This window comes from Staurois parvus, unplaced genomic scaffold (assembly GCF_062004578.1).
Source record: "Staurois parvus isolate SC_StPar_1 unplaced genomic scaffold, SC_StPar_1.0 ptg000699l, whole genome shotgun sequence".
NCBI lineage: Eukaryota > Metazoa > Chordata > Amphibia > Anura > Ranidae > Staurois > Staurois parvus.
Window position 1 is genome coordinate 267383 of NW_028318495.1, and position 25614 is coordinate 292996.

Here is a 25614-nt window from a genome sequence, read left to right on the forward strand (position 1 = left end):
ACGAGTGATATAAACCTGCACATCCTCCATCATGTATAAATAGAAGGATCATTCCGCTCATCATTCAGACGAGTGATATAAACCTGCACATCTTCCATCATGTATAAATAGAAGGATCATTCCGCTCATCATTCAGACGAGTGATATAAACCTGCACATCTTCCATCGTGTAAATAGAAGGATCATTCCGCTCATCATTCAGACGAGTGATATAAACCTGCACATCTTCCATCATGTATAAATAGAAGGATCATTCCGCTCATCATTCAGACGAGTGATATAAACCTGCACATCTTCCATCATGTATAAATAGAAGGATCATTCCGCTCATCATTCAGACGAGTGATATAAACCTGCACATCTTCCATCATGTATAAATAGAAGGATCATTCCGCTCATCATTCAGACGAGTGATATAAACCTGCACATCTTCCATCGTGTAAATAGAAGGATCATTCCGCTCATCATTCAGACGAGTGATATAAACCTGCACATCCTCCATCATGTATAAATAGAAGGATCATTCCGCTCATCATTCAGACGAGTGATATAAACCTGCACATCTTCCATCGTGTAAATAGAAGGATCATTCCGCTCATCATTCAGACGAGTGATATAAACCTGCACATCTTCCATCATGTATAAATAGAAGGATCATTCCGCTCATCATTCAGACGAGTGATATAAACCTGCACATGTTCCATCGTGTATAAATAGAAGGATCATTCCGCTCATCATTCAGACGAGTGATATAAACCTGCACATCTTCCATCGTGTAAATAGAAGGATCATTCCGCTCATCATTCAGACGAGTGATATAAACCTGCACATCTTCCATCGTGTAAATAGAAGGATCATTCCGCTCATCATTCATAATTACAAACTGAATGCCATCACCAAATCTTAAACAATTCTTTAATACAGCATCTTGAAGAAGTCTTCCTCCCTCTTGAAATGTCCCCCATGTTGTCATGTGACAGTGTATTCCCCCCTCCCCCCTGAAATGTCCCTCATGTTGTCATGTTACAATGTATTCAACCTTCCCCCCTGAAATGTCCCCCATGTTGTCATGTGACAATGTATTCCCCCCTCCCCCCTGAAATGTCCCTGATGTTGTCATGTTACAATGTATTCCAACCCCCCCCCCGAAATGTTCCCCATGTTGTCATGTTACAATGTATTCCCCCTTCCCCCCCGAAATGTCCCCCATGTTGTCATGTTACAATGTATTCCGTCCCCCTGAAATGTCCCCCATGTTGTCATGTTACAATGTATTCCCTCCCCCTGAAATGCCCCCCATGTTGTCACGTTACAATGTATTCCCCCTCCCCCCGAAATGTCCCCCCATGTTGTCATGTTATAATATATTCCCCCTCCCCCCTGAAATGTCCCCCATGTTGTCATGTTACAATGTATCTATCGGGATTGGATGTGATGGACCGACACAAAGTGGCACATAATTGTGAAGTGGAAGGAAAATGAGAAATGGTTTCCAACATTTGTGACCAATAAATCTGTGAAAAGTGTGTCGGCTTTGGTATTCGGCCCCCCGGAGTCAATGCTTTGTAGAACCCCCTTTGGCTGCAATTTCAGCTGCAAGTCTTTTGGGGGATGTCTCTTTGCACATCTAGAGAGGGACATTTCTGCCCATTCTTCTTTGCAGAATCCCTCAAGCTCTGTCAGATTGGATGGAGGGAGTCTGGGCACAGCAATTGTCAAATCTGGCCACAGATTCTCCATTGGATTTGGGTCTGGACTGTGACTGGGCCATTCTAACACTTGAAGATTCTTTGATCTGAACCATTCCATTGTAGGTCTGGCTGGATGTTTCGGGTCGTTGTCCTGCTGGAAAGGGAACCTCCGCCCTGGTCTCAAGTCTTCGGCAGACTCTAACAGGTTTTCTTCAAAGATGGCCCTGTATTTTGCTCCATCCATCTTCCTATCAACTCTGACCAGCTTCCCTGTCCCTGCTGAAGAAAAGCATGCCCACAACATGATGCTGCCACCACCATGTTTCACAGTGGGGATGGTGTGTTCAGGGTGATGTGCAGTGTGAGTTTTCCATCACACATAGCGTTTTGCCTTTTGGCCAAAAAGTTCAATTTTGGTCTCCTCTGACCAGAGCCCCTTCTTCCACATGTTTGCTGTGTCCCCCACATGGCTTCTCGCAAACTGCAAATGGGACTTCTGGCTTTCTTTCAACAATGGCTTACTACTCTTCCATAAAGGCCAGATTTGTGGAGTGCATGACTAATAGTTGTCCTGTGGACAGATTCTCCCACCTGAGCTGTGATCTTTGCAGCTCCTCCAGAGTTCCCGTGGGCCTTTTGCCTGCTTCTCTGATGAATGCTCTCCTTGCCCGGCCGGTCAGTTTAGGTGGACGGCCATGTCTTGGTAGGATTTCAGTTGTGCCGTACTCTTTCCATTTTGAGATGGTGGTCAGTGGGAAGAATGCCCCTTACATTGGTGATCAGTGGGAAGAATGTCCCTTACATTGGTGGTCAGTGGGAAAAATGTCCCTTACATTGGTGGTCAGTGGGAAGAATGGTCCTTACATTGGTGGTCAGTGGGAAGAATGTCCCTTACATTGGTGGTCAGTGGGAAGAATTGTCCTTACATTGGTGGTCAGTGGGAAGAATGTCCCTTACATTGGTGATCATTGGGAAGAATGTCCCTTACATTGGTGGTCAGTGGGAAGAATGTCCCTTTCATTGGTGGTCAGTGGGAAGAATGGTCCTTACATTGGTGGTCAATGGGAAGAATGTCTCTTACATTGGTGGTCAGTGGGAAGAATGGTCCTTACATTGGGGGTCAGTGGGAAGAATGTCCCTTACATTGGTGGTCAGTGGGAAGAATGTCCCTTACATTGGGGGGGGGTCAGTGAGAAGAACGTCCTTTACATTGGGAGTCAGTGGAAAGAATGTCCCTTACATTGGTGATCAGCAGGAAGAATGTTCCTTGTGAGATGTTCAAAGCTTGGGATTTTTTTTATAACCTAACCCTGCTTTAAACTTCTTCACAACTTTATCCCTGACCTGTCTGGTGTGTTTCTCAGCCTTCATGATGCTGTTTGTTCACTAATGTTCTCTAATAAACCTCTGAGGGCTTCACAGAACAGCTGTATTTATACTGAGACCACGTGAAACACAGGGGGACTCTATTTGCTAGTTAGGTGACTTCTGAAGGCAGCTGGTTCCACTACATTTTAGTTAGGGGTGTCAGAGTAAAGGTGGCTGAATACAAATGCTGCCACACTTTTCAGATATTTATTTGTAAAACATTTTGAAAACCATTTGTCATTTCCCTTCCACTTCGCAATTATGTGGCACTTTGCGTTGGTCTATCACAAGAGTCTCCCACTGACACCAATGATGGGGCACTGTTCCTTCCACTGACCCCAACGACAGGGCACTGTGCCTCCCACTGATACCAGAAATGGGGAACTAATTACCCCATTGGCACCAACAACAGGGCTCTGTTCCTCCCACTGACCCCAACGACGGGGCTCTGTTCCTCCCACTGACCCCAACGACGGGGCTCTGTTCCTCCCACTGACCCCAACGACGGGGCTCTGTTCCTCCCACTGACCCCAACGACGGGGCTCTGTTCCTCCCACTGACCCCAACGACGGGGCTCTGTTCCTCCCACTGACCCCAACGACGGGGCTCTGTTCCTCCCACTGACCCCAACGACGGGGCTCTGTTCCTCCCACTGACCCCAACGACGGGGCTCTGTTCCTCCCACTGACCCCAACGACGGGGCTCTGTTCCTCCCACTGACCCCAACGACGGGGCTCTGTTCCTCCCACTTACCCCAGTGATGGGGCTGTGTTGCTCCCACTGACCCCAATGACGGGGCTCTGTTCCTCCCACTGACCCCAATGACAGGGCTCTGTTCCTTCCACTGACCCCAACGACAGGGCACTGTGCCTCCCACTGATACCAGAAATGGGGAACTAATTACCCCATTGGCACCAACAACAGGGCTCTGTTCCTCCCACTGACCCCAACGACGGGGCTCTGTTCCTCCCACTGACCCCAACGACGGGGCTCTGTTCCTCCCACTGACCCCAACGACGGGGCTCTGTTCCTCCCACTGACCCCAACGACGGGGCTCTGTTCCTCCCACTGACCCCAACGACGGGGCTCTGTTCCTCCCACTGACCCCAACGACGGGGCTCTGTTCCTCCCACTGACCCCAAGGACGGGGCTCTGTTCCTCCCACTGACCCCAAGGACGGGGCTCTGTTCCTCCCATTGACCCCAATGATAGGGCTCTGTTCCTCCCACTGACCCCAACGATGGGGCTCTGTTCCTCCCACTGACCCCAACGACGGGGCTCTGTTCCTCCCACTGACCCCAATGACGGGGCTCTGTTCCTCCCACTGACCCCAATGACGGGGCTCTGTTCCTCCCATTGACCCCAACGACGGGGCTTTGTTCCTCCCACTGACCCCAATGATGGGGCTCTGTTCCTCCCATTGACCCCAACGACGGGGCTTTGTTCCTCCCACTGACCCCAGTGATGGGGCTCTGTTCCTCCCACTGACCCCAACGACAGGGCTTTGTTCCTCCCACTGACACAAATGTTGAAAACCATTTCTTATTTTCCTTCCACTTCACTATTATGTCCCACTTTGTGTTGGTCTATCACATCAAATCCCAATAAAATACATTTACGTTTTTGACAACATGGGAACATTTGAAGGGGTATGAATACTTTTTCAATGCACTGTATGCATATTTTTCCTGATATTTGTCAGTCTGTACACCTCTCTGTCCGATCGTACTGCTCCTCTTTCTCTATGGAAACACAACATCTCTTTTCCCTGTTCTGTTACAGGAAGACGGTGTCACTGTCTAATCACTGCAGTATGGCCGGTCATAATTTGCACTAATTGATCTGCGACGGCAGGTTTAATGTTTTATTATTCTGGTTCTCCTCTAATTATAATTCCCTCTTGTGAACATTTGCTCCCCACATGTACAGGCTGGGATCCGGCATAACAGTCACTGATCCATGGGCCTGGGGTCAAAGCCCAAACTGTGCAGAGCAATTCTTTCACTTTGAGTCTTGAATAATAATAAAATATGGATACAAAGTATACAATCTTTCCACTTACTTAAAATATGGATACAAAGGTTCAAAGTTGTTATTATTTAGGCGGTCTTTCTCCTTACATAAAATATGGATACATATTCTCAACATTTTTCAACACAGGGGAACCCTTGAAATAACTTTCCTGTCTCGGGGACCCCCCCACTAATAATGACCACATCTCCACATCTACAACTCCGGATACATTAGTGGATGGGAAGAATGCTCCTTAAAGTTGTGGTCACTGAGAAGACTTACCCCCTTAAAGATAACTAAAAGGATCAATGGTGTCAGTGGGAACTTATCTAAAAGGTTGAATAATTACCCCCTAGTAAGGTATACGAAGTGCAGTTAGCAAAGGGAACTTAAATGTAACAAATGATTGAGATATGTTGTCACAGAGAATTCCGCGCCTTTCTATACCTATACAGGGCTGGCGCTAAAAGCAGACCATCAATCACCCAGCCGCTAATGAAATTACAGGAGAGTAACGCAATTATTCAGCCTAAATATTTTTTCAGACATCTGTTCCCTCTCCTCTCGATGTTTTCTCCTTTCGGATGGGGGTGAACGTCCAGCGAGAGGTTTGTAGGGAATATTACAAGGTTCTGCGATGTACGGAGCAGGAAAAGAGCTTTCTGGAAGCCCGGCTGGACTGCGGGGGCCGACAAATTGAGTTAGCAGCATGGAGATTTGGCGTAAACAAAACAACATGTACAGACGGGGCTCCCACAGGACCGACAGGTCTTTTTAGTGTGGGGGAAGGGGCTTCCTGTTTTTTATTGACTTTTCTGAGCGCGCTCCATGTGTTATCTCATGTTGATCCAGAATTAATGTTTGGTCATATTTTGGGGTTCAGCCTTGTAGAACACATTGCATTTGGCCCAGTTCTTCTGGCAAGCCTAGTAAAGCCCAGATGCCCAGCCTATGGTCTTCGAGGCTGCAAGTGGCCCTTTGGGACTTATTGTGTGGCCCCCCCATGGCTCCTGCAAACAGTATTCTGTGTTTTTGTGGTTTTGATCTATGTATGTAACATGTCCACCTCCTATAGAATGTCTGTAGTCCCTAATATTCTCCTGTACCATGTCTGCAGTCTCTGACCGTCTCCTGTACTACGTTTGCAGTCTCTGACCGTCTCCTGTAGTATGTCTGCAGTCTCTGGCCATCTCCTGTACTATGTCTGCAGTCTCTGACCGTCTCCTGTACTATGTCTGCAGTCTCTGGTCATCTCCTGTACTGTGTCTGCAGTCTCTGGCCGTCTCCTGTACTATGTCTGCAGTCTCTGGCTGTATCCTGTACTATGTTTGCAGTCTCTGGTCATCTCCTGTACTATGTCTGCAGTCTCTGGTCATCTCCTGTACTGTGTCTGCAGTCTCTGGCCGTTTCCTGTACTATGTCTGCAGTCTCTGGCTGTCTCCTGTACTATGTCTGCAGTCTCTGGCTGTCTCCTGTACTATGTCCGCAGTCTCTGGTCATCTCCTGTACTATGTCTGCAGTCTCTTGTCATCTCCTGTACTATGTCTGCAGTCTCTGACCATCTCCTGTACTATGTCTGCAGTCTCTGACCATCTCCTGTACTATATCTGCAGTCTCTGACCATCTCCTGTACTATGTCTGCAGTGTCTGACCATCTCCTGTACTATGCCTGCAGTCTCTGACCATCTCCTGTACTATGTCTGCAGTCTCTGACCATCTCCTGTACCATGTCTGCAGTCTCTGACCATCTCCTGTACTATGTCTGCAGTCTCTGACCATCTCCTGTACCATGTCTGCAGTCTCTGACCATCTCCTGTACTATGTCTGCAGTCTCTGACCATCTCCTGTACTATGTCTGCAGTCTCTGACCATCTCCTGTACTGTGTCTGCAGTCTCTGACCATCTCCTGTACTGTGTCTGCAGTCTCTGACCATCTCCTGTACCATGTCTGCAGTCTCTGACCATCTCCTGTACTGTGTCTTCAGTCTCTGTCTTCTGTACTATGTCTGCAGTCTCTGACCTTTCTCTTGCAGAAGATGTGAAGTCTTCTGCAGTATGTTGGTGTGTGGCCTTTTGGTGATGTCAGGGGCCACACTTAGGGCCCCCTATATCAAATAAGTTGACCACCACTGCAGAAGAGCTCAGAAACGTGTTATTGGTGAAATGTGGAATTTTGCGTATCTTTGGTGCTAATCTGCAGTGATTGTGCATTGCCATTGTACAGGTACTAGGTGGTGCATCCTGTAGTCTGCTTTGTCTCAGCAGTTGTTGAACACGGGTACTGATTGATTTTCAGTGACTTCTCAGGGCTCTCTGATAGAAACCCCCAGACACAGCCCAAAGGGAATAAAAAATCTGGTCATTCAAGAGACCGCAAATACCTGGAGAGGGGACTTGTATGCAGGATTGAGGACAAGTTGTTTGGTCTGACGTAAGGAGCTGTCCTGGGTGTCAATCGATTGTCATGTTTTATAGTATTTGAGAATTTTTATCGCATTATTTGTAAAAAAACGTTTGATAGAATTTTTTGTACACTTTGTGGTGCTTCCTCGTGACTGAGTTCAGATCCCCCTCTCCCTGTCTCTGGTACAGATTGTTGAATGATGTCTTGAGATGGCGGCATGTGAGGAGAGTTCCAGGAATGTCAGTCCTGAACAGGGGCGGACTGACAACTCATGGGGCCCCCTGGGCAATAGGGGATCATGGGGCCCCTGCGTCCTTGTCCAAACTCAAAAAAGCCTATGAAAAAGGTACCAGGGGCATCTCATGGGGATGGGGCCCCCTACTGACCCCAGGCCCTCAGGCAGTGACTGAGTTTCCAAATGGTCCATCCTCTAATTTTTGGTGAATAATTTGAGAGTCATCAGATGTATGACGCTCTCTGCATGTGAGTGGGTGCAGGGGGGGGGGGGGTCAATTACATCAAACGTTTCTTTGTTCTGATCCCTACCAGTTAGAGGGGTCACTTGGTGCCAACTATTATGGGCAGCACAGTGGCTAAATGGTTAGCACTTCCGCCTGGCAGTACTCGGGTCGTTGGTTCGAATCCCAACCACGGCACCACCTGCCTGGAGTTTGCATGTTCTCCCTGTGCCTGCGTGGGTTTCCTCCGGGTACTCCGGTTTCCTCCCACACTCCAAAAGACATGCTGGTAGGTTAATTGGATCCTGTCTAAATTGGCCCTAGTATGTGTATGTAAGTTAGGGACCTTAGATTGTATGCCCCCTGAGGGTTAGGGACCTTAGATTGTACGCCCCTTTAGGGTTTGGGACCTTAGATTGTACACCCCTTGAGGGTTAGGGACCTTAGATTGTACGCCCCTTGAGGGTTAGGGACCTTAGATTGTACGCTCCTTTAGGGTTAGGGACCTTAGATTGTACGCCCCTTGAGGGTTAGGGACCTTAGACTGTACGCCCCTTTAGGGTTAGGGACCTTAGATTGTACACCCCTTTAGGGTTAGGGACCTTAGATTGTACACCCCTTTAGGGTTAGGGACCTTAGATTGTACGCCCCTTTAGGGTTAGGGACCTTAGATTGTACGCCCCTTTAGGGTTAGGGACCTTAGACTGTACGCCCCTTTAGGGTTAGGGACCTTAGATTGTACGCCCCTTGAGGGTTAGGGACCTTAGATTGTACGCCCCTTTAGGGTTAGGGACCTTAGATTGTACGCCCCTTGAGGGTTAGGGACCTTAGATTGTACACCCCTTTAGGGTTAGGGACCTTAGATTGTACGCTCCTTTAGGGTTAGGGACCTTAGATTGTACGCCCCTTTAGGGTTAGGGACCTTAGATTGTACACCCCTTTAGGGTTAGGGACCTTAGATTGTACGCCCCCTGAGGGTTAGGGACCTTAGATTGTACACCCCTTTAGGGTTAGGGACCTTAGATTGTACACCCCTTTAGGGTTAGGGACCTTAGATTGTACGCCCCTTGAGGGTTAGGGACCTTAGATTGTACGCTCCTTTAGGGTTAGGGACCTTAGATTGTACGCCCCTTTAGGGTTAGGGACCTTAGATTGTACGCCCCTTGAGGGTTAGGGACCTTAGATTGTACGCCCCTTTAGGGTTAGGGACCTTAGATTGTACGCCCCTTTAGGGTTAGGGACCTTAGATTGTACGCCCCTTTAGGGTTAGGGACCTTAGATTGTACGCCCCTTTAGGGTTAGGGACCTTAGATTGTACGCCCCTTTAGGGTTAGGGACCTTAGATTGTACGCCCCTTGAGGGTTAGGGACCTTTGACTGTACACCCCTTGAGGGTTAGGGACTGATGTGAATGTACAATAGATATGTAAAGCGCTGCGTAAATTGATGGCGCTATATAAGTACCTGAAATAAATAATAAATAAATATTGGTCTGTCTGTGGCCCCTGACTGTGCTCTCTGTGGATCTGTTTGCCCTGGGAAGTCAGGAAGGTTCAGTCGGCACCTGTGCTCAACAGTTGCTGAGACAAAGCCAGTCGCATGATCCGCCAGCTTCTTGACGTGTGTAGTTTTTGAATGACTACTCATCCAGGTGAAGCTGGGAAATCTTTGTCGATGAGATTGGGAGAAATTCGATGTGGAGAGAATTCAGGAACCGTTCAGTCCAATCCAGAAGCCAGCAGTCTCCATGAAGGGATACACTGAAGTCCTGCCAAGTCTTTCCGATGACAGCGGACCCGGTTGTAGGAACATCCTAGAACTACACAGCCGTGATCACATATGGCGATAAAGTCACAGCTGACTGGTTACCCGCGGTGTGCAGGCTGGCGATGGCTGAAGTGAACTGGATCGGATTATAGGTGGGATTTGTGGATTATGGATGTTTCCTAGAATCTGAGGGGGCGTTCAGGAATGAGGGGGGAGGATATCCGGGCATAGCTGTACTGTGAGAAGGAGAGTGGAGGGCGCCGTCTCATCACAGCTTCTGAAGTAGGCAGGAGAGACACCTCGGTGTAACAAGACTTCCTACAAATGGCAGCCGGGGACCGACCCTATTGGTTAGGAGGACTTTGCGTTCAATATATCTTCTTATTTTAATTATTTGCCTACTGAACAATATGTCAGTGTAATGCTTCCAGGTATGTATTACTGGTCACTGTACTCCCCCTGACATGGACTGCATCTGCTTTTCTCTCCAGAAGGACAGCCCCATCTTTGTTCAGGCATCATCCAAAGTTATCATCTACTTCCTGGACTGAGATGCTCTTGTGTAAATTCTGGTACCTGTGCAGTTGTTGGCTGTGTTCACAATTATCTAACACATATCAGCCCCTGCTGCAGCCTCTCACCTTGTGATTTGCTACAAAGTTACAATGTAGCAGATTGATCACTTGGGAGGAGGAGACTGAGGAAATGCTTCATCCTGCCTGCAGCAGCCTGTTAACATTATCTCACCCTTGGCAAAGTTACTGAAGCTCAAGGATGGCTTTGAAAGGTCTGACACAGATCGGCCTCTACTGCGGCCTCTCACCCTGTGACTAACTACAAAGTTACAATGTTGCGGCCTCTCACCTTGTGACTGACTACAAAGTTACAATATTGCAGCCTTTCACCTTGTGACTGACTACAAAGTTACAATGTTGCCGCCTCTCACCTTGTGACCGACTACAAATTTACAATGTTGCCGCCTCTCACCTTGTGACCGACTACAAAGTTACAATGTTGCAGCCTCTCACCTTGTGACCGACTACAAAGTTACAATGTTGCGGCCTCTCACCTTGTGCCCGACTACAAAGTTACAATGTTGTGGCCTCTCACCTTGTGACTGGATACAAAGTTACAATGTTGCGGCCTCTCACCTTGTGACTGGATACAAAGTTACAATGTTGCGGCCTCTCACCTTGTGACTGGATACAAAGTTACAATGTTGCGGCCTCTCACCTTGTGACTGGATACAAAGTTACAATGTTGCGGCCTCTCACCTTGTGACCGACTACAAAGTTACAATGTTGCGGCCTCTCACCTTGTGACTGGATACAAAGTTACAATGTTGCGGCCTCTCACCTTGTGACCGACTACAAAGTTACAATGTTGCGGCCTCTCACCTTGTGACCGACTACAAAGTTACAATGTTGTGGCCTCTCACCTTGTGACCAACTACAAAGTTACAATGTTGCGGCCTCTCACCTTGTGACTGACTACAAAGTTAGGAATTTATACTTGCCATCTTGTGAAGTTACAGAAGATCCCATCTGAGTCACTGTGTAGGTACATCTAGTAAAGTACCAGTTATCCTTTTTTTTAAAATACATGTTTTTGATTGGCCGCTTGCTCCTGGCGTGTGCCCATAGCCGGTGCCGCGTCTGGCTTCTGGTATACAGTCCTGTGTACAGACACTGCTTTGGGCTGGGAAGGATCACCTAATCACTTCGCAGGTCATCCAACCACCATCCATACATTTCTGGGGAAATTAAATTCCTCAGCTTGGAAAAGGCCAATAACTTGTGATGTGCTTGGCGGTTTTGTTGTTTCTCCAGCGCTGAACGCTGGCAGCCAATGAGAGCTCACTTTGTTGAGGCGACATTGTAACGTTTTCACTGGCAGATGCATTAGGCCGCGGAGGTCCCGGCGAGGTGTTGTGTTGTGTATGTTGGATGTGGGGACGGCTCGTGTGTGGATGGTATAGATGTGTGTTCACATTACGTCCTCTTTTTATAGGGAGCTCAGCGCTGTTAGTGGGCCGTATTTATCGGGAACTCAATGTATTGGCCGACAGCAAGTAAGTTACATCGACATTTAACTACTTCACTTGTGATTTTTTAGGGCAAAGTTTATTTATTTCAGGTACTTATATAGCGCCATCAGTTTACACATCGCTTTACATATATATTGTACATTCACATCAGTCCCCACCCCTGAGGGGCGTACAATCTAAGGTCCCTAACTTACATTCATACATACACATACTAGGGACAGTTTAGACAGGATCCAATTCACCTACCAGCATGTCTTTGGAGGGTGGGAGGAAACCGGAGTACCCAGAGGAACCCACGCAGGCACAGGGAGAACATGCAAACTCCAGGCAGGTGGTGCCGTGGTTGGGATTCGAACCAATGACCTGAGTACTGCCAGGCGGAAGTGCTAACCATTTGGCCACTGTGCTGCCCGTAAGTTAAAGCTGAACTCCGGGATCAGCAAATATTGTCTTCATACAGGAGTCATGTGGATTCTTCTGGAATCTCGGGGAGCTTTGTGTATTTCTTCCAGATCTGTGCCGTCATGCAGTGTGAGACTTCCTGGAATAAAGACCACTCACTGCTGCTCTCTCTCCTTGTCTCCGCCCCTTCGGTAGTTTTCTGTAGTGGGTGGAGTCTGCTGGGACCCTCCCACCACTCTGCCCTCTCTCCTTGTGCAGGGTGACTGGTCTTGTCTCTGCCTCCCTGTAGTTTTCTGTAGTGGGTGGAGCCCGATGGGACCTTCCTACCACTCTGCCTTCTCTCCTTGTGCAGAGTGACTGGTCTTGTCTCTGCCCCCTGCTGTAGTTTTCTGTAGTGGGTGGAGTCTGCTGGGACCCTCCCACCACTCTGCCCTCTCTCCTTGTGCAGGGTGACTGGTCTTGTCTCCGCCTCCCTGTAGTTTTCTGTAGTGGGTGGAGCCCGATGGGACCTTCCTACCACTCTGCCTTCTCTCCTTGTGCAGAGTGACTGGTCTTGTCTCTGCCCCCTGCTGTAGTTTTCTGTAGTGGGTGGAGTCTGCTGGGACCCTCCCACCACTCTGCCCTCTCTCCTTGTGCAGGGTGACTGGTCTTGTCTCCGCCTCCCTGTAGTTTTCTGTAGTGGGTGGAGCCCGATGGGACCTTCCTACCACTCTGCCTTCTCTCCTTGTGCAGAGTGACTGGTCTTGTCTCTGCCCCCTGCTGTAGTTTTCTGTAGTGGGTGGAGTCTGCTGGGACCCTCCCACCACTCTGCCCTCTCTCCTTGTGCAGGGTGACTGGTCTTGTCTCCGCCTCCCTGTAGTTTTCTGTAGTGGGTGGAGCCCGATGGGACCTTCCTACCACTCTGCCTTCTCTCCTTGTGCAGAGTGACTGGTCTTGTCTCTGCCCCCTGCTGTAGTTTTCTTTAGTGGGAGGAGCCTGCTAGGACCCTCCCACCACTCTGCTCTCTCCTTGTGCAGGGGGACTGGTCTTGTCTCCGCCTCCCTGTAGTTTTCTGTAGTGGGTGGAGCCTGATGGGACTTTCCTACCACTCTGCCCTCTCTCCTTGTGCAGGGTGACTGGTCTTGTCTCCGCCTCCCTGTAGTTTTCTATAGTGGGTGGAGCCTGCTGTGTACAGCACATTGATAATATCACTGCTACTTTAAGGTCCCTTTCACAGGGAAACCCGTCAGTGGATCAGCTTCTTAGCAGGAGATCTGTCTGCTGATCCCTACTGAGCAAGGGGATGACAGGTCCGTGTCCGCTCCACCTATGCAGAGCGGACACGGACACAGCCCGCTTTCCTCTCCGCCTATGCAGAGCGGACACGGACACAGCCCACTTTCCTCTCCACCTATGCAGAGCGGCCACGGACATAGCCCGCTTTCCTCTGTGGCTGGTGTGATGGAAATGGACTGCCTGTCTATTTCCATCCGATTGCCATACGATCCAATCCCATGGACTGAATAGGAACGGATTCCCATCCGCCTCTTATTGGCAGATCAGATCGGGTTGGATGTCGGCCGGTGTAAACAGACACATGACTGCTCCATGGAGGAGAATAGAGGTTCCAATCAGGTCCGCCTGAAAAACAGGCTGGCAGACCCGATTGGAACATCTGTGGGAAAGGGGTCTTACAAGGTAAAGGTAAAATCTGGGTTTGCAAAGTGATCTGGTGCACACAAAGTATATTTATATCCATTGGGACTTGTGGGGAATACATTTCAATGAAAATTTTGTGCAGCTTTAAAAATTTTTTTTTTGCTTCTGTTATGGATAGAATGGTGACGGTTTAGAACTCCTCCCAAGTTTTAATGTCTTTGTCCCAGCAAAGGGATTCAGCCTCCCTATGTCTATAGGTGAACAAGAGGTGACAGGGAATCCAAATTCTTACATCTCTGACACTTTCAAAATTGTACCAAAAACGCATGCAATAGCAGATGTGTGTGTGTGGGGGGAGGGTGCCATTAACAATGAATGGCACTATTCCTTCCACTGACACCAATGATGGGGCACTATTCCTCCCACTGACACCAATGATGGGACACTATTCCTCCCACTGACACCAATGATGGGGCACTATTCCTCCCACTGACACCAACAATGGGGCACTATTCCTCACACTGACACCAATGATGGGGCACTATTCCTCCCACTGACACCAACAATGGGGCACTATTCCTTCCACTGACATCAATGATGGGGCACTATTCCTCCCACTGACACCAACAATGGGGCACTATTCCTCACACTGACACCAATGATGGGGCACTATTCCTCCCACTGACACCAACAATGGGGCACTATTCCTTCCACTGACATCAATGATGGGGCACTATTCCTCCCACTGACACCAGCAATGGGGCACTATTCCTCCCACTAACACCAGCAATGGGGCACTATTCCTCCCTTTGACACCAATGATGGGGCACTATTCCTCCCACTGACACCAATGATGGGGCACTATTCCTCCCACTGACACCAATGATGGGCACTATTCCTCCCACTGACACCAATAATGGGACACTATTCCTTCCACTGATACCAATGATGGGGCACTATTCCTCCCACTGACACCAATGATGGGGCACTATTCCTCCCACTGACACCAATAATGGGACACTATTCCTTCCACTGATACCAATGATGGGGCACTATTCCTCCCACTGACACCAATGATGGGACACTATTCCTCCCACTGACACCAATGATGGGACACTATTCCTCCCACTGACACCAATGATGGGGCACTATTCCTCCCACTGATACCAATGATGGGGCACTATTCCTCCCACTGATACCAATGATGGGGCACTATTCCTCCCACTGATACCAATGATGGGGCACTATTCCTCCCACTGATACCAATGATGGGACACTATTCCTCCCACTGACACCAATGATGGGACACTATTCTTTCCAGTGATACCAATGATGGGGCACTATTCCTCCCACTGACACCAATGATGGGGCACTATTCCTCCCACTGACACCAATGATGGGACACTATTCCTCCCACTGACACCAACAATGGGGCACTATTCCTCCCACTGACACCAATTACATAATACATTTTTACCCCCATTTAGTAAACCAAACCCATGGCATTTTCTACTCCCACTGGCCACAGTCCAGCCCCTCCTAAAAACTCAAGGGCAGTAAACTGGCCCTTTGTTTCAAAGGTTTGGAGACCCCCCTGTTCTATGTGTTGTGAAAACACACATTTTGGCTCACATTGTTGCAATGCCTGTGTGTGAATTTTGATGGTCGATCAAATTTGTGGGATTGCTGTGTTTTCGGCGAATATTTTCAGTTGTGCTGTACTCGGCAAAGCCATAAGATTTCTCAGGACTCCCACAGCAGACCTGTGAGCACTTCCATACGAATACGCGACGTTCCCACCATCTTGTTGCTGCGTTTCCTAACGTAAACATTCTGTAGATTTTCTGAGCCGGTCCAGTCCCACCTCAATATTGGAAACATCCTAATTTGTTTTACTTCTGTACATACGGCTGTAAGTTTTGAGCGTGACCCAGTTTTCAGTCAGTCAAGTTTTCTGCTCCCACCAAAAACACGCTGGAAAGGCTATCCCTGCAGGGACGGGAAGTTCGAACTATCAGCCGCTGCCTGGATGGCTTCAGACAGCCCTTCCACCTCTGAGGAAAGCCTCCGAAAGTCTGAAATAATCCAGGAAGGCAACGTCTCCGACCATTTCCTGATTTAAGCCTTGTCTTTACATTGTTTGGAACAAGCCCAAATTGTGCGTTTCTCAAATTATTCCGAAAACATATTGGAATACGTTCCTTATGCGTGGCCACGGGAGAAACCTGAAGAGCATTAACCCTACTTAGTGTGGAGGAAGCTGAATGACGCTGATCATGGCCAAGAGCAGAGCCAAGGGATCTACAGCCTTCTCTGAAGTGTTCTCCTATGTGCTGAAGAGGCGGCCATCTTGTACGGCTGGACATCTTTTTCGACAGATAAGTCCATAAAATCAAAATGATCAATATTTAATAATATTGTTGTGTTTAATGTTGCATGGGAAAACCCTGTATGGTTTCTTTCAAGTAGTATTCAAGGTTCAGGTCATCAGTATATTGGCTGTAAATTAAACGGACCTTCACGTTGGAATCTTCCAACCAAGGCTGGCAGCTGCCATTGTTGGAACCATTGACATTCCTGGGATGGACCAACTGCACCCCCACCCCGTGTCACAGTGATATGAACTAGCACTACATTCAGAACTTAGTCAACTCCGGTTTGCCTTGCTAATTGGGAGCCTCAGCTGTTATGGCCAGCAGCTGATCTTGTGGTTGAATCATAGTTTTGCCTCTTTTGTATCAATACAATGAGTTTATACAGATACATATTTTCACCAACAGTTGTATGATAATTACTAAGTTGTAGAGTATAAAAACCTCATACCTGCCTCCAGGGGTGTATTTAGGTTTGTGCTGCCCTAGGCAACACATAAATTGGCCACCTTCCACCTACAACCCCCCCCCCCACCCCCCAGCCGAGAGAGCTTGATATCAACCAACACCACAGCCTTGCCTGCTGAGAGAGCCTGACATCGACCAACACCACAGCCTCTCCTGCCGAGAGAGCCTAACATCAACCAACACCACAGCCTTGCTTGCTGAGAGAGCCTGACAATGACCAACATGACAGCACCAAACCCACACCTGCCCGAGAAAGCCTTCTCCTGACACCCGCCAAAATCTGCCCCCCAGTCGGCCGAGAGAGCCTTCCACTGAAACCCACCAAAAGCTGCACCCTCTACCCCTGATGGCAGAGAAAGCGATCCACTAATACACTACCCCCCCCCCACCCAGCCGAGAGAGCCTTCCACTGAAACCCACCAAAAGCCGCACCCTCTACCCCCGCCGGCAGAGAAGGCGATCCACTAACACACTACCCCCCCAGCTGAGAGAGCCTTCCACTGAAACCCACCAAAAGCCGCACTTTCTACCCCCCCGGCAGAGAAAGCAATCCACTAACACACTACACCCCCAGCCGAGAGAGCCTTCCACTGAAACCTACCAAAAGCCGCACTCTCTACCCCCACCGGCAGAGAAAGTGATCCACTAACACACTACACCCCCAGCCGAGAGAGCCTTCCACTGAAACCTACCAAAAGCCGCACTCTCTACCCCCGCCGGCAGAGAAAGCGATCCACTAACACACTACTCCCCCAACCGAGAGAGACTTCCACTGAAACCCACCAAAAGCCGAACCCTCTACCCCAGCCGGCAGAGAAGGCGATCAACTAACACACTACCCCCCCAGCTGAGAGAGCCTTCCACTGAAACCCACCAAAAGCCGCACTCTCTACCCCCCCGGCAGAGAAAGTGATCCACTAACACACTACTCCCCCAGCCGAGAGAGCCTTCCACTGAAACCCACCAAAAGCCGCACCCTCTACCCCCACCGGCAGAGAAAGCGATCCACTAACACACTACCCCCCCAAATGAGAGAGCCTTCCACTGAAACCTACCAAAAGCCGCACTCTCTACCCCCGCTGGCAGAGAAAGTGATCCACTAACACACTACTCCCCCAGCCGAGAGAGACTTCCACTGAAACCCACCAAAAGCTGCACCCTCTACCCCCACCGGCAGAGAAAGCGATCCACTAACACACTACCCCCCCAGCTGAGAGAGCCTTCCATTACCACTGCCCCCTATACACCCACACCACCACCCCTCTCCCCCCACCCAGCGAGAGAGAGAAGGACACTCACCTTCAAGGATCCAGACATCTCAGGGAATGAGAGTCAAGCTCAGCATACACCGTCAAGCAGCCCGCAGCCTCTCTCGGCTCCCACCTAGTCCCCATGCTGCGTGCGACCCTTCTTCCGGAGGGCTGCGCCACCCCCCTGAAAAATACCGCCCTAGGAAAATTCCTTGTTTGTCTCGCGATAAATACGCCCCTGCCTACCTCTCTGCTTTTGTGAATGGGAAGGTGGAGCACCTTTCAGCAAAAAGAAAGTCTGCTTAGGACACTCCCTCCACCCCAGCAGTGCTTCCATTAGCCTGGTCCATGAACATATTCTATACAAAAAATAATTGTGAAACCCAGGGATACATGTTTTACTACTTCTTTATTTAAGCATTGAAAAACAAAAACAAAAAAAATGATAAAAAGAGATGAACCGGGGGGAAATAGGTTCCAAAGGGAGGACAGTACGCATCTATGGAATCCTTCTAGTCTGATTCTCATGTGTATTGAGTCATTTGTCCCAGGTATTCTTTTTCAGTGTATTGCCAAGGTCCTAAAGGGGAAACTTTGCTCTGGAAGCTGTGCCCTCAGAAAAGCCATGCAGAGGGCAGATCACTAGCATTGCCTGTAGTCCTTCTACAGCTGATCTGTTCCCCTTTATTGATTTGCCAGGTCTTGTTCTGCACTGTGTGGAGGGGGTCATGTTAGTAGAGGTAGGTTGTTTTCTCATATCAGAGCTGCCCTCTTGATGAATGGTAATCTCATGACTGGTGAAGGAAGCAGAGATTACAAAATGAATGAAGCAGAAACAGAGAGATCCTTGTATTGCAGGTCCTCAGGTACAGCTTCCTCTCCAGCAAGGAAAACAGTGAGCTGCACAGTAGTGACATCACTAAATCTTACTCCAAATCTCCTGAGACTATCAGTCAGAAGCAGCAGTGCCTCTGGCTAGGTTAACATCTATGCATGTGCATTTTTGTAGCACGTTTTGCATTTTTTGTTTTGGCCAATGGCAAGCTATGTGTTGATGCTGCTAGGAGAAGGCGTCTGCTAAACAGGAAAATGCAGCAAAAACACATAACAAAGGCTGTTATGTGTTATGTGGTTAAATGCAATTCCATTGAAGACTATGATGCCACAAAATGCACTGTGATGCATGAAAATAAGTCCCTGCGCCTATCCAAAAATCGCATTGCAGGAAACGACATAGATGTGAATGGGACCCATAAGAAACAGAGTTAAATGGATTGTAGTGTGCTTTTGCAGATCTGCAAACACACTAAAAAAACACGTAGATGTGACTTAACCCTTGTGCCCAATACACACTATGAGAAACTCAGACAACAAATACTGCTTGCAAAGCAATTGTCCGATAATCTAGTACACAGCTTTTGAGAGCCAGTCATGACAGTATGTGAAATTATCTGAAGGGATAGGCACGAACATTTTTATCATACGATTTTCGTAACTTTAGTTACCTCTTCATTTTTGATATGATGCTAGCATGCAACAAAAAATGGAGATCATTTGTGTGATATTCTCATCGTGCGTACGGGGCTTTAGATGATCTCACGCTGCAGATACACAGCTATAAAGCTACAGAATAGGAGTGTCGAGGCACACACACCAGAAAGGAAGGGCACTGCTACATGTCAGAGGGAACTCCCGACAAAAGGTGCATTTTGTATAGTAGGACACAGTCAGCATTTTTAGAAGTTCCTTGTAAAAGCAAATCTTCACCTTTTGAGTTTAGTTCTACTGTAAAGAAATGTGTTTCATATTTAAAAGTAATTTGGGATAATATGTTCTACTTTCCCAGGAACGATTTTTCTGCCCCCTTCACTTCATTCCTCTCCTCTCTCTCTCCTTATCTCTATTTCTCTCCCCTTCTCCTGTATCTTTCCCTCCTCCCTCTTTTTCTTTCTGTCTTTCTCCTTCTCTCTCTCTCTTCCCCCTCTCTTTCTGTCTCTCATGCCTTCTTTTTCTCCACCTTTCCCCTCTTTCATTCTCTCTCACCTTATCTATTTATCACTTTCTTCCTCCCTCCCTCTCTTTACTCTATTCCCTCTCTTTATCACTTTCTCTTTCTTCTCTCTCTTTACATTCCCTCTCTCTTTCTCCCCCCCTCTTTCTTTTCTATTCTTGTCTTTCTTTTTCTCTCTCTTTATCTCTCTCTTTCTCCCTTCCCCTCATCTCGCTCTTTCTCTCCTTCTCTCTCTCCTCGCCATGTCTTTCTGGCAATCACACCTTCTCCCTCTCTCCACCCTTCCCCTCTTTCTTTCTCCCCCTTTCTCTCTCTCTTTCCCTGTCCCCCTCCTTTTCTCTCTCTCTTTCTTACTCTTCCTTTCTCTCCCTCCCTCTAGTTCTCTCTCTCCCTTTCTCTGTCTCCCTTTCTCTCCCCCTCTCTCTCCCTTTCTCTTTCTCCTCTCTCTCCCCTCCACCCCCCCCTTCCTCCTTCTCCCTGTCCCTCTCCTTTTCTCTCTCTCTCTGTCTTCCTCTCTCTGTCTTCCTCTCTTCCTCTTTCTTTCTCTTTCTTACTCTCCCTTTCTCTCCCTCTCTCTCATCTCCCTCACTCTCCTCTCCCTCACTCTCCTCTCTTCTCTCTCTCTCTCTCTTCCTCTGTTTTTCTCTCTCTTTCCCTGTCTCCTTCCTTTTTCCTCTCCCTTTCTCTCTCCCCCTCCTTTTCTTTCTACCCCCCCCCCCTTTCCTCCTTCTCCCTGCCCCCCCCTCCTTTTCTCTCTCTCTCCCTTTCTTTCTCCCCCTTTCTCTCCCCCCCCCTTTCTCCCCCTTTCTCTCCATTTCTTTCTCCCCCTTTCTCTCTCTCTCTGCCCCCCTCCTTTCTTCCTCTCTCTCTCTTCCCCTCTTTCTCTTTCTCTTTATCTCTATCAGTCTTTCTGTCTAACCCCCTCCCTTCTTCTCACTCCCTGTTTCTTGCTTTTTTATTCTCCATGTTGAAGGTTCCTGGAATTATTCTACAACATAAACCCTCTTTTGGGTTACGTGGCTGTGCCCTGTAAATCGCTGTTCCCTCAGCCTGGCGATTTCACGCATGTGTTCTTGTACCATTTATGAGATGCGGTGTTGAAGCAGAACGGGTCCCATAAAAGGCCCGTAAACTGCCCCAGTGGATTCCCATCTCCTGGCAGACAGGTTGTATCTGCCCCCCCCCCAGAGTTGAGGTGTCCTCCGCAGAGTCATTTTGGCGTTCTGATGATTGCTGTGGTCTCCGAAGCCCCTGGCTGCTGGGGGTTCCATCTGCTTTTCATCCATTTGCAGCGCTGAGAGCCTTTGAAGTGCCCCCCCCCCACCTCCTTGTTGCCCCCACCTCTTTTGCCCCCACCTCCAGCTGTCATCCCCTGAGTTCCGCTCCCTGACACCGGCTTTTATACCCGTCCTGCCTCCCCCACCATCGCTGATGCCTCGGGGGACTCCGAGTGACGACAGGCCTAGCAAATGGCTCGGAATCTGCGATGTGTATGTGCCACCGCAGCCGGCCCAGTGCTGATTCTTGTTGTCTTGTTTCGTTTACACGCTAATTAAGTGCAGATTTTTCATGTTATCTATTAAAACGTCTGGAACAGGCAGAAAGGGGCATTGTGTCCCTCATTTGTATCATATTAGGTCAGTATTACGCACTATAAACCAAATTCTGCTTACATTGTTTATTTATTTTTTTCTATATCGCTGTCTCACCGTTACCAGAAAGTTATGGTATTCCGCTGATCTCTTCCAGACATGTTACACTTGTTATGTGTTACTGTTTCAATGATTGTTACTTTGTGTTGGCGATTGCTACTTTGTGTCTGGATGTTCGGACAGTTCTGTTCCTCCTACTGATGGATGCTGACAGAAAAGATCAGCGCTGTTCCCTACGATTAGCTTCCCCACAGAGATAAGATAAATATCTTTAGTCCAAAGAGAGTCTGTTGGACCCGATTCACCAACGGAAGAAGAAAATCCTATGTGCTCAGAAGTGAGTATTCCTTCCTGAACACAAAGACTACAATGGACGTAGACAGCCAGGAGCGGACTGACCATTTGGAAACTCGGGCACTGACCTAGGGCCCGGGGTCAGTAGGGGGCCCCATGAGATTCCCCTGGTACCTTTTTCATATTCTTTTTTGAGTTTGGGCAAGAACACAGGGGCCCCATGATCCCCTATTGCCTGGGGGCCCCATGAGTTGTCAGTCCGCCCCTGTACACAGCCTTCATCGAAGCGGTATTGAACCCAGCTTCGGGCTTTGCCCTTTAATAAAGCTTCTAAAATCTAAGACATGTAAGGACCTTTTAAAACATTTGAAATCTGCGCCGTTTAGTAGATATTCATGTCGGCTGTGACCGGTGAAGCCAGTTAACTTTTGCATTCGCGGCACGCTGCCTGTGCCTTGAATGCAGAGTGTGCCGAGTCGCGATTGGTGACTCCCCGTGCACAGGCTCGGGAGTGACGTCATCACGCCTTGGCCATTCAGCACAAACCCAAATGGAAGACCAGGCTAAGATGAAAGTAATCTAAAGAACAAAGGTATACCACTCAGGCAAACAATCTAGATCAATCCATAACATGTGCAGGCTGTGGCTCGCCACCACACACGATGCAATAGGAAGAAGGGTCAGCCGCACACCGGAGGATAGATGAATATAGTTTGTATTTATTGGTCCACCAGGACATGAATACAGGACCTGTTAACGCGTTTCACATGATCTCGTGCTTAATCGATGTGTGAAATGCATTAACAGGTCCTGTATTCCTGTCCTGGTGTTTTGTGTGTCCTATGGATCAATAAATACACAGAATATTCATCAATTCTCCGGTGTGCCGCTGACCCTTCTTCCTACAAGATGAAAGTACCATGAGCGGTGACAGGTCAGCACTGAAGGGAGTCTGTCATCATGTGCTAATATGTGGTACTGTATTATGGCATCAGCCACGTGGGGCCCATTAAGATAAAGGTTAAAGTGGTTGTAAAGGCTCAATTTTATGCATGTAGGGAAAAAAAAAACCTGTGTGCAGCACAGAACAATTACTGGAACCGGTCCCCTGTATGGCTCTCTCTGCAGCATCTGAAAGATGGAATCTCCTCCTCTCCCACTGGTTTTCAGCTGCAGCAGAGAGAGCCATTCAGGAGATCGGTTCCAGGAATTGCCCCTCTCCCCTGCCCACCATGCCGATCACTCTTCCTGTGCACATCTGATTCACCCAGCTGCCTGGGCCCCAACAGTGCCGGCTTCCCACCGGCAGCTGCAAGCACACAATAGCCTCCTTCATGATGGGGAATGGGGGAGGGGTCTGATATTTAGATTACATTAACCAGCCCCAGGGGTGGACTGACCATTAGAGCACTCAGGCACTGCCTGAGGGCCCGGGGTCAGTAGGGGACCCCATGCAATGCCCCTGGTACCTTTTTTAAAGGCTTTTTTGAGTGTGGACAAGGACACCTGGGCCCCATGATCCCCTATTACCCGGGGGCCCCATGAGTTGTCAGTCCGTCCCTGACAAGCCCTTTCCTTTCCTCAATGAACACACTGAGTGATCGGTACCAATCACTCACCCCTTTCATTCATAACTGAAACCTGTTTTGTTTTTTTTAAGGGGTCCCTGTCATGTTGGCTTTATGGGGCCCTATGGGTTCTAACAGCAGCTCTGGGCACTTCCCACATAGGAATAAAAGGACATCAAGCAGACGACAGGTCTGGAATTAAAGGAGAGTGACACCCTTGTCACTTTTATCCAACTTCTTTCTGCGCTCGCTTGCTCCAGTGTTTATGTGCTGGTCGGTGTACAACGTGATTCACAATACAAGTTCCAATACAAATTCTACTGATCGTGAGGCAGAAAAGAAGTTTCCTTTGTCTATGCTGTATGTATTTAGTGTTCATGCAAACATGATTTGTTCCTTAGTGAGCTGATCACAATGTCATATTTTTTTTTCAGTTTTTTGTTTTTGTTATTATATTATGTTGACATGCATAGCGTGCATTGAACACCAGTGTATGATCAATCTGGATAGGTTCTTGGACTGCGCTCATGCCTGCGAGCAAACACATGCAGACTCACAACCAGCTTATAGACCCTCCCTCATGCCTTGCAGCACTGGGGTCCTCGGATCCCAACCAGGAAGCTATCTGCATGGAGTTTGTGTGTTCTCCCTGTACTTGCCTGGGATTCCTCCGGGTACTCCGGTTTCCTCCCTAACTCAAAAGACAAGCCTAACTGGCCCCAGTTTAAATTGGCCCTACTATGTGTAATGCTATGTTCACACTGTGCATGTTGAGAACGCATGCAAACAGGGATGCTGTTAGAAATCATGGGGCCCCTTACAGACTATTTGACAGCCCCCCCAAATATTAAAATTAGATTTTCATTAGGTTACACTAAAATCATTATTAGTGGGCAGCAGGAGGAATTGAATCCTGGTCAGGGAAGGTGACCAGTGAGACGAGGGGGGGGGGGGCAATTACAGCAACCGATCCCCTGTGTTGTCTCTCCCTGCAGCAGCTGAAAGCCAAAGAGAGGGAGAGTAGGAGGAACCAGCTTTTAGCTGCTGCAGGGAGAGACACACAGGTGATCAGTTCTTCTAATTGCCCCCCCCACTTTACCAATCACCCCCCTCCTGCCCCGTTCTGAACCCCCTGCTGCCTGGGCCCCCTACAGAAGGACTGTTGCTACCCCCATATCAGCGGCCCTGCATGTAAAAATCGTGCACTTTCCTGATACATACACAAACATGCCGCCTTTTCCACGTTTTGTGGTGCCGCGCAACTTTGCAAAAGGGTCTTTTTGTGCGTTTTTCATGTAGAGGGAAGCTCATTAAAATGAACGGACTGCCCTACGTGCGATATGTGGGAACGCATGCAAACGCACTGGAGCAACTGAGCTCAAATATGTGATATAGGGACCTTAGTTTGTATGGGACTTCTTTTGCGCATTGGGGCCAGGGACTCCTTTTATGTGTTTCTCGTGTGTAGAGCAGCCTATTGAAACACATGGGCTACCTTACCTGCGATGCGCAGAAAATGCACAGAAACGCGCAATGCACCTGCATGGCGTGAACGTAGCGTAGGTATCAGGGACGGACTGACCATTTGGAAACTCGGGCAATGCCCGAGGGCCTGGGGTCAGTAGGGGGCCCCATGAGATGCCCCTGGTAACTTTTTCATAGGCTTTTTTGAGTTTGGGCAAGGACACAGGGGCCCCATGATCCCCTATTGCCCGGGGGCCCCATGATTTGTCAGTCCGCCCCTGGTAGGTATGTGAGATAGGGCCCTTAGATTGTAAGCTCCTTGGGGATGTACAGTATGTAAAGCGCTGTATAAACTGTCGGCGCTTACCCTAAATGTTTAGCGAATCCGCCGCAATGAACAAACACATTCGCAGATAAGAAGAAAAGGATAAGCGAGCGCTAAAAGTCTATCAGCTGCTAAGCACCAAAGGTACCAAAAAACCTCCAAAATCAAATCAAACACATTCGCAGCACCGCGGGCTGTCCGTGCTCCAAAACAGCCCCAGGTACGGTCAGATTGCGAGATCTCCCAATCCGTCCTGTCGTCCCAATCCCGCGCATTTCTCTGTAAAACTTGTCAGCCGACGTAACATTCTCCTTTAATTTATGCTGAGCGAAGCTGGCCTGGGACCGCGGCGTCACACTCCGTTGAATAATAGACCGCGTTCTCGCTCTCTTGCCACCCCGAACACCTGACGGTCCCGCTCAC

At 48.6% G+C, this 25614-nt stretch overlaps 1 protein-coding gene across 2 annotated transcripts in view; it reads left to right on the forward strand.

Moving 5' to 3' along the window:
- Positions 1 to 25614, forward strand: part of EYA2 (EYA transcriptional coactivator and phosphatase 2) — a 197234-nt gene that overhangs the window by 67141 nt on the left and 104479 nt on the right. The gene's annotated exons all lie outside the window — the stretch shown is intronic.